Here is a 10,963-nt window from a genome sequence, read left to right on the forward strand (position 1 = left end):
CCTTAATAAGGGCAAAAGCGAAAGATTTCATCTATTTAATAATCTCCTTAGTATACAAGAAATACAAGTGACAAATAATAAGAATTAGAGTAACATGCATTATTAAGTAAACTCCAATTTTATTTAATACTCCTCCGGTCCTAATTATAAGACCCAATTGACTTATTTGAGGAGATTAAGGAAGTAAGTTAAGTTGGTTATTTATAATAAATAAGTGTTGTTATTCCTAAAATATCCTTGCTAATTAAGTATATTAGCTAAAACTATCATTATTAGAAGGATTATCTTGGAAAAAAATGCACAAATATAAAAGAGAAAATGGATTGGGTCTTATAATTAGGACCAAATAAAAAGTCAAATTGGGTCTTATAATAAGGACCGGAGGAGTACACTAGTATGTACCAAGGGATTCAAACCTGTAAATAGCGTAATTAAACTTAAGACTTGTTTGGAATCACAATTATAAGTACTTAAATATATTTCATGTAAATTGAGACAAAACTCTTCTCATATACTTACATCGTATTCCCTAAATCACAATTAAAAAGCTGTTTGTTAGACATTCTAAATAGGCTCTTAATATGAAAGTTTGACTTATAAATATTAAATTACTTTTGACTCATTAAATTAAATTCATGAGGCCTATTTATACTTAATCTTATAAATAATTTTCCCTTCTTTCTTCCTTACACACACAAAGGTTCAAAATATCAATTTCACTTACAGATGATAATATTTGGCTAATAAATCTCTTAATAACCTGTAACACCTCACATAATTATGTCAATATACGCAATAAAATATTTAATTTAAAAGTCCATACATATTTCTAACACTGCAAACAAGTCAAAATTTTAAAACATTTCTAACATAACTTAACAACATAAACTATTAAAGTCTTATAGTCATGGAAAATAAAAATATAACATAGCATGTGCTTAAGGAGTACAAAAGCCTTCACGGCTCACTCCATTGGGCCTTCCCTTGATTCCTACTAAATCCTTCGCCTGAAAATTGTTAATATAGGGGGGTGAGATCAAACGTTTCAGTAACTACTGAAATTCTAACCTATACAAGCAAATCATATATGATAAAGCAAAAATATGTTTATATGTGTGTATATAAATATATTAAAAATCAGATTTGAGGCGTTCAATTCAATTTCTTTTTTTTTCTCTTTTCAATATATCCAAAAATAATGCAATATGCTGCCTCCCTTATATCACCGTCCACCCTTATACCGCTGACTGGAGCCATAGGCTAACGCATAGTCTAATAGGAACTAATCCATTTTACTGAATTATTCCAAACTCACCGATACGAGAGATATATCCGGTCAAAGATATAGAGCTCAAGTTCAGACTATGGCTCCCCTCCTTTGTGAATAGAGAGGTGTCACATGTCCCACAGCTCCAATGAATTCCTGGCCAAAGGAAAACATGAAAGAAGGGGCCCTGACAAGTGTCATCTACTGTGTACCGAGTGATGGCATACCACGTGGTAATTTTATATCCATGCAATCTCCTTCTATCCTTAGTCCAACAATGCATGTCAGATGCCAATACTATTACATCATAAATACGTCCTCAAATATATTAAAAATAAGATAGCAATAAAACTTATACACCATTTAATAGCAACTCATGACAATTCCATAGCCATCAATATATTTAATTATTAACCATAATTAACAGCAATAAATCTTAACAAAATCAAATAACATACCAAAACATTCATTTGAAAAATCACAATATTATATTTCAATATATAAAAATATAGTAAATTCATAATACAATCATACACAATTCACATGTACAAGAAAGAATTTTCAGAGTTACCTGGTACTCTTTAACTTACAAATATTCACACAAGGATTACTTTAAAATCTCAAGGGTCTACAAAATTACACATAAATATTTATTAATATAAACTCAGAACTACTCCAAAACTACTCTAAAATTCTAAGACTACCCTCTAAACCAAAATTACATAAATATATTAACTCTCGCAAATCTAGGCATTTATAATAGATATAATATTATTTTGAAAAATATAACTTATATAAAAGGCTATTTAAATTTAACAACTTACGTGAATATATTTTTAATACCCAAAATCTAAATATTTCATATTAAAATTCTCAATTATTTATTATAATCTCATTTAAAATTTTTTCTCAAACCAAACAACTTCTTTTTAAATTATAAACAAACTGTAGCTTTATCTAATTTCACAAAATTCTCAATTTACAATTTTTCAAGTCTTCAAAAATTATTTCAAAAATACATCTTTAACTTATTCAATATTTAAACTGATTAAAATCTCAATAATATATTAAATAACTCAAATAAATTATTTAACTCAAATTTAATCGGTAAAAACATATTACAAGCCTAAATAACAAATTTTTCAACTAAAATCTTAGTTTAAAATTCTCAAAGTAATCATTCAACAAAAATAAACCGATTAAAATTCCTTAATAATAGATTTTTAAATTTCTACAGTCATATATTGTCAAAATTCTATATTTACTTCATATCTAAACGGTAAAATTTTCTCTAAACTTGATAATAAAACTAATAATATAAAGCTCTAAATATATAGAAAATATTCATAAAGAAAATATGATGAAAAGAAGTAGTTTTGTGTACCTAAATTATCTCCAAAACTGTCAGGTACTCCGCTACTCAGCTCTCTCTCTCCTTTCCTCTCTACTTCTCACTCTCTTTTCTCTTCTTTCGCTTTCTCTTCCTCTTCCGTCTCTCTTTCTCTAGCTTGCAAAAAACAACCGGGATGAGGATATATATAATACTCCCACATGTAATTTTCTACCGTCCTCCTCCCAATTTCCACTTCCATCCGTACCTTCCCCCTTTTTTCTTCTTCTATCATTTACTACTACTCCTCCCCCAAATTCTCCTTTCATGTACTATACCCCATTTTTTTCCAACCTGCGTCCTCCCTTTTTCCTTCTTCAATTAATACTATTGCCAATTTTTCCACCTTCATTTACTATTCTTTCCCAACATTCTTCCTTCGTCTATTCCTTCTTTTCTTTTTCTTCTCTTCATTTAATACTCCTTCTCCTTTTTCAACCTTACACCACCCTTCTTTCCATTTTCTTTATTCTTCTAATTTACTACCCTCTCCCAAACTTCTACTTTCAAAGTCAAATGCCACAACTTTCCACCAAATTCGGTGGAAAGTTGTCTCTCTTCTCTCTTTTTTTTTACTAATAAAATATTATATATATTTTGATTTGCAAATTTTTTTTTTGAAAAGTATATTACATAACTAGTAAATGAAAGGGGAGGACTCTTCAGTAAATTATGTTAACATTTCTGTCTTTACGAATACGGAAGCAACAATACTTTTTTGCTAGGACAAAAAACACCAATTAAAATGTAATTATGGTGACTAAAATTTATTCGACAAAGATATTCTATGTTGCATTTTTAAAAGTTGAAAAATTTCTTCTCTTTGAAGCTTTCTATCATCTCCTTTATACTCACTTTAAATGGAATGAACTTAATTCCAAGTGCATTAGCTCTCTCTTTGGAAACTTGGAAGGTTTGCATGAAGGGCTTATCATCTGTGCTCTTGATAAGTTTATTGTGAAAGCAAAAAATTAATTAAATTAGTAATTATCTTAAATTGGATATAGATATGCAACTAGATATTTAAATTGAGAGTAACTAATTATAACTAGTACTTTCTCTGATCTTAAATATAAGACTCATTTTGTAGTGTAATTTATACTATAATTATAACATAAATTACACTACAAAACATGTCTAACATTTAGGATATAGAAGTATAACATTTTTAACTTTACACGCACACACATTCCTGCCTTCTAAAATTTTTATAAATTGAGAGAGAACAAGGTGAACAGTATATGATACTCAGCTATGCAAAGATTTTTCTTTAAAAAATTCATTTAGGGAAAAATAAGGTGAAAAATCTCTGACAAATGCGTTATTTACTTAACTACATAGAGATAGCCATCTATGATGATATACTGCTCCTTACTTAGAGAAAATTAATTACTATATTTAGTTAGTTAGGAGGTTGTTGTTTTATACTTATAATCATGACAAAATATCTTATATATGGATTGGATGAAGTATTACAGATTATAGACACATCAAAGAAGAAAAATGGCATATACTCATTCGGACATAAATATAAGATCTATTTTGTATTGTAAATTACATTATAAAATGGGTCTTACATTTAGAACTGAAAGAGTAGTTAATTTGATCTTGAACATTCTAGGAAAGATACCATGACACAGAAAATTGGGGTAGAAAATGGGAAGCCCAAATATATTTCATTAAAATTATAAAAAATATTCGGACACTCACTTATGTGGAAGTTGTAATGTTGGGAACAATTGACGTAAAATCTTCACAGTTTCTAAGTAATGTTTCACTGACTCAACCAAACAATATCTTCCTCTGGCTAAAGAATTTTCAAATGCTTGGATATGGGCATTTGCAACATCTTTCACATGAACCCATCCTAAACTAAAATTTGGAAATGTTGGTGCTTCTGCATTATATTAAACAAGAACCACAATTCCAAACAACAACAAAAAGATAGGAATCAATTAAATTGACCATATTTGTATAACTTTAATGAAATAAATCAAAATTGAAAGGAAAAAATTTATTAAAAACAAAGAATTTTTCATACCCCTCCAATCCTAAATATAAAAGTTCACTACAAGAAAATAGCAAGTTAGCAGCGGAACATTTTTAGCGGTTCAACAAAACCGCTACAAATTTACGTATTTCTAGCGGTTTTAAGACAAACCGTTAGAAATTAGCATCGCTTTGACAATTTTCTAGCGGTTATATGCCAACCGCTAGAAAATCACAGCTAGAAGTCTTCTCGGGTTTTGACGCGCACTTGGCGTCAAAATTCTAGCGTTGATTTTCTAGCGGTTTGTATGACGAAACCGCTAGAGAATGCAATGAGTCGTCCAGTTTTCTAGTGGTTCATAATCATGAACTTTCTAGCGATTTTGTCGAAAACTGCTAGAAAATATTTAATTTTTCCCAAGGTGGATTTCATAACCGTTAGCAATTTCTAGCATTTTCATTTAAATATTATTTTTTCAGAATTATATATGAATATTTGTATATATTTTAATTAAGCTATGTTATTTTAATTATTGTTGAGTTAATCGTAATCTAACTATAATTAGACCATTGATTCTTGAAGTATCTGTCCCGTCCAGCTTTCAGTATATTGGTCACACACACACACACACACAACACACACACACACACACAACACATTATATGGAGAGAGACGCGTACACACTCACACATAACCCAACCCGTCATTTTGTCCTTGTCATCAAATTATTAAGTTGATGTTAGGCTGAGTTTAGATTCCCTTTCCTCCCACCGTCATAGCAAGACCAAGTCATTGTTTTTTCATCGAAGATGCTAAAATAATAGAATATATATTTAAAATATTATATATTAATAAAATTATAAATATTTAATACAGAAATAAAATTATTCTAACTTTTATATGCTGTAAAATTAATAAATAATTAGATGGTTCCCACATATTGTATGACTATGGCTTCTGAAAAACTAGCAGAATTATTTATATTGCATGTTGTAAATCACCAAAAGTATTGTATGACTATGACTATCATCATAGAAAGCATCATATACTTGCGCTTCATGCATAACTAAGGAGGTAGGCTATAAATCACTAAGAGTATTGGCCATGCATTATGTGCGTTATTAAGAGTATCGTAAATGTTGATTCTATTTGTACAAAGCTCAAGGCAAAGATTTCTTAGTTCAGGTCTAAATTCTGGAAACGTTTCACCTATTTTCTGCCATTAAGGAGAATCAGAAGGGTACTGAAAATATATTTCATTTGATATTCTCTCATCAAGATGCCATCTTAACTTGTTTGCTTTTGTTGGATTGGCAAATAAACACTTAAATCGTGGTATTATCGGAAGATATCACAACACCTTCAAAGGTTACCTTTTATTTATCTCATAATCGTCACAGTTACCAACACAATCCATGTTTTTCTTCATTTTATATCGTGAAGTTTTGCGTTTTGGACACTTACTTAGACTAGCATACTTTTTTCTGTACAACATACAGTCATTAAGATAAGCGTATATTTTTTCATAACCCATACCCATCTAAGACAAGATTTTCTTTGCCTTATACACACGATTTGGAAGAACATTATCAGTTAAAAGCATATCACTGATTAATTGAAGCAACTCTGTGAAACTTTTGTCAGTCTACCCATTATTTGCTTTCAAATTGAATAATTTCAACACGGCTATCAACTGTGTATACTTAAAATACCCAGGATATAAAGGTATTTCCACATCACTTTGCAAGCTATCATTTACATGTGACCATGCAAAGAACTCTGCCCCTACATCACAAATCATATCTCTCATTCCATCATTTACATCATACATAACTTCTTGATCTTCTTGAAGCACTGAATTTGTTCCTACTTCACCATGTCATATCCATCTTATATATCGAAGATTTATACTATCACAAAACAAGTGATCCCTAATATCATCAATATTCAGTCGACTCTCACTTAAAAACACTTGACACATGGGCAAAAATGCATTTCATTTTTGGTAGGAGCATTCATTTTAGCAAATTTAATAAATCTTTCTACTCCGTTCTCATATTCATCACTTATTCTCAAAGCACTCATCAAACTATAATTCATCTATTATTGCTTAAGGAATTTTGAACAATTTAATTTCGTTTAGCACAGTCCCAACAAACATTAAGCAAATTCAAAACTAATGATATCAATTTAATCTGATTCATTGCAATTACAACATAAAACATCTCATGCCCATAATAACTATATCATCGTGCCAATTCCTAAAATTTAAAAAGACATAAAAATTACTTTTACAAATAATGGAGAGTCTACCTGTAATATAATAAAAATCCAAACATTATCATGAGAACAAGCCTTCTATTAACAACTAATTAATGCATAACAACCTTCTTAATTTTCAAATCCATTATCCAATTAATATATAATGTTAAAGCTTCCTCTTGAATGTAATTAACATTCTAATTCAATACATATAGGATAATTCTCTTTTAGACATTTTAACAAACACTTTTTATGCATTAATTTTCAAACAAATTTAACAAGGATTTCAATCTTCAAATCCTAATCCCAATCAATGTAAACAACTTTAAACATATCTAAATGTAATTTTTTCATTAATAATTTATAGAAAAACTATCTAAATGCAATCTTTGTTAGAAAAACTTACACATGATTTTTAATCTTAAAAAATTGATTTTCTTTTCTTGTATTTAGAAATGGATAGAGTAGTTTTTTAAATAAGGCTTGATGGCCGGGCATATCACTTTCGCCAACAAAAAAAAGAAAACAAGAAATAACTTAATTACGCAACCTTCAAGGAACCAGTCTCATATAGGCTCAGCTCTAAATTCTACCACGCATGGATGGACATGGACGACGAAGAGAAAAGGCAACCAACAACAACACCTACCTCTTGTATCCATTAGTTTTCAATTTATTAAACTAACTACATGTATAAAAGAACTAAAACAGGAACATTGAACTTACCTTCACTGCAGAGTCTTCTTTAATTTCTGGGCTGGCTTCGACTTGGACTATCACGGCCAGGAGAGAGAAGGCGGAAGCGAGAATGTTGCTGCGTGGAAGATTCACCGCTTCGAGTTGCTGTCTTTCACGACGCAGGAGCTTCGTTCACGGAGTCTAGTGTGGAGGAGATTCATGGGATCGAACTTCTCCATGGCGTCGAGCTTCTCCACAGCGTTGAGCTACAGATTGACGGCGTCGAGCTGATCACGGGGTGGAGGAGATTCAGTTAAGACAGATGGAGACGAGAGGCAAAGCTAAGACAGATATGAGAGGGAGATGAGAGATTCAGATTTTCGCGGCGGCAGGTAAGGCAAATTTTTCTTCTCGTCTGTTTCAGTGAAAGTAACGAGAAGATTATAACTTTTCGTCTGTTTCAGTGAAACAGACGAAAAGCTTCTCGTTTGTTTCTCTTAGACAGACGAGAAGCTTCTTATTCTCCTTCTTTTTTACAAACAGAGGAGAATATGGAGGTTTTTCTTCTCTGTTTTTAGAATCAGATATAAATAAAAAAGGTAAATAGAACATTTTGTTGTAGTGATAATTTGAATCATAAGGTAGGGCTGTTCACGGGATGGATTGGGATCAGGACAGGCCTGTCCTAATTCCGTCCCGATAAACAGTAATGGAACAGAAAATCTGTCTCGTGTCTGGTCTATCTCGATACTATCCCGGTCCATTCGGGACGAGACCAAGACGTCCCGATATATATTTTTATTTTTTTAATTTTTTTAGTTTTTAAATAAAATCTGATTTTTTTAATTATAGTTTTTTGGGCTTAGGACTTATAAAAACATCTTTTTATTTTTTTTTATTTGTTTGGACACTCTTCAACAAAAACCCAAAATATTACATATAATAGTTATTAAAAACTCTAAACAAAAACTTTTAACACAATAGAAACTTGCTAAAAATTCTAATCATCAATAATCTTAAATCATCAACAAATATAAAAACTCTAAATAAATATATCTATAGTTTCATATAATAGTCTCAAATCTTTAAAAAAAATAAAAGAATAATATTATATAAATAGGATAAAAAAATTAAAAAAAAGGAATAGGGACGGGACCGGGACGGGACGGTCCCGTCCCGTGTCCTATCCCGTCCCGGTCTCTTTTTTGTCCTGTCTCGATTTGTTTTATCTTGAAAAATTTTGGGACGGATCCGTCTAGTCCCAATAAGGTCGGGATCGGAATGGGCCGACTGGGATGGGCCGGCCTTGAACACCCCTATCATAAGGTAACTCGATCGGTCTTGAACACCCCTATCATAAGGTAACTTGTTATGTCTTTTTAAATTTTATTTAATCTCGGCTGCCAATAAGCCCTTGTTGTTTGTGGCTACCGTCTGGCTGCTGGCTGCTGTGCCGTCTGATGATAATTAATTGATGGCTTGGCGTTTAATTACATGTAAAAAGAAAAATTAATTCTACACGCTGTAAATGTGATTTTCAGCATTTTTCAAAAAATTTATCTAAACACCTATATTTTCCTTAAATTAATATTTTCCAAAATCATGCTTATAAATCAATTTTATCTAAACTCTGTTTTAACCAACACTGCTAATTAATGGCCAGCTGCTATTTACTACTCTATTTGTTTCTTTTTATAAAAAATAACTATAATCTTTATCTTGTCCTTATTTGTAAGAAATATTTACATGATGACTTATATTTTCTTAGTGAGTTTTCTATTCTACTCCCATTAGTTACTAATTTTAATATTTAATATATTTATTATCTTATGTACCAAACTATCATTTTGTTTATTTTAATAATTTTCTTATTCTCTTCCTTATACTTTCTTGGGAAAATCCCAATTAAATCTATCTAAAATAATGAAATTTCAATTAAGGCTTATACTTTTAACGAATTCCTAATTAGGCTAAGAGGCCTTATTAGGGATTTTCAAATGTTGCTAAAAGACCGGAATGCCTCTTTGTAATCAAAAAGGAAAATTGAATGTAGGTGTAAATCTAATTTTAGTTTTAATTATTCTAGTAGATTTACTAATGAGGACGTGGTCTTTTTTAGATTTTATGTCAAAGGTGTGTTTTGTAATTGTGAACCTTATGTCAACTCTAGAATTTATAGCCTTTTATTTTTTTATATAATAAAAATTTGATATTGAATAAATGTTGAAGACCGGAAAATTGAAGATGAATTAATGAGTCTCACTGTAAGTTGTGAAATAGTAAAATTAATTTTGATAAATATTCAAGAATTCCATGAATCTTTGATTTGGTCTTTTTCTCACACACAAAAAAAAAATCTTTGATCTTGTTAATCTTTTACATTTGAAATCGTAAAATTTTTATTAGTTCCCATATTTTTGCAATTCTATAGATATCTAGAAATTATGTATTTTTTTTATCTTGAATTTTCAATTATTTTTTATTGGCTATAATCGTTATTTTTCTTTTTTTGTTTTTATATGATAATATTTTTGGCCAAATTTTCATGTGATAATGTTTAAAGAAAAGAACATGTTAGTTAAATTCAATTAAAAGAATTAAAACTAAAATTAGGCTTTTTAATTATGAAGGGCATTTTGGTCTTTTAGCAACATTTAGAAATCCCCAGTTAGGCCTCTTGGCCTAATTAAGAATTTGTTAAAAGTGTAGGCTTAAATTAGAATTTTTCTATTTCAAATGGATTTAATTAGAATTTTCCCTACTTTCTTTGTCATAAATAAGGATACTTTTTATATATAAAAAAAAACTTATAATTTTAACATATGTATTGTCTTTATCAAATTTTAACTAACTTGTGGATATGCTTTATTTGGTCAAATGTTTCATTAATACTAATTACAAAAGCCATATCTGTGAATTACATAGTATGATCAGTATTAAACATATATAGCACTGCATACCTCAAATTCATTGCTAAATTCTGGGGCTGTAAACCGTGTTTCATCAACAACCATTTCAGGAGTTCTAGGCATCCCATTATATACAAATTTAAATTGGTTCCTGCTATCTTTTGTGGGATTAAACATAATGTTTAGGGATATTGGCATTAACAAACATGGGCTTCCTTTTCAATAAAAAACTAAAAGCGTCTATAATCCCCAATCCACGTATAGTTAGAACCTTATATGTGCATTCATTAGTTCTTCTTGATTAATGTATTATCAGGTACTGCCTGCAAAGGTCGGGTCCGACTGGTCGCAAACGGGAACGCAAGGCGCCTTTCCTACCACGTCATGGGTTCGATACCTGCGCGAGGCACCCTGGGATTAGTCCAGCTGATAAGCTGGGATACCCTGAGTTAGCGATACCATCCTAC

Source organism: Neltuma alba, unplaced genomic scaffold, assembly GCF_004799145.2.
Source record: "Neltuma alba isolate B1F8T4 unplaced genomic scaffold, ASM479914v2 tig00011775_pilon, whole genome shotgun sequence".
Lineage (NCBI taxonomy): Eukaryota > Viridiplantae > Streptophyta > Magnoliopsida > Fabales > Fabaceae > Neltuma > Neltuma alba.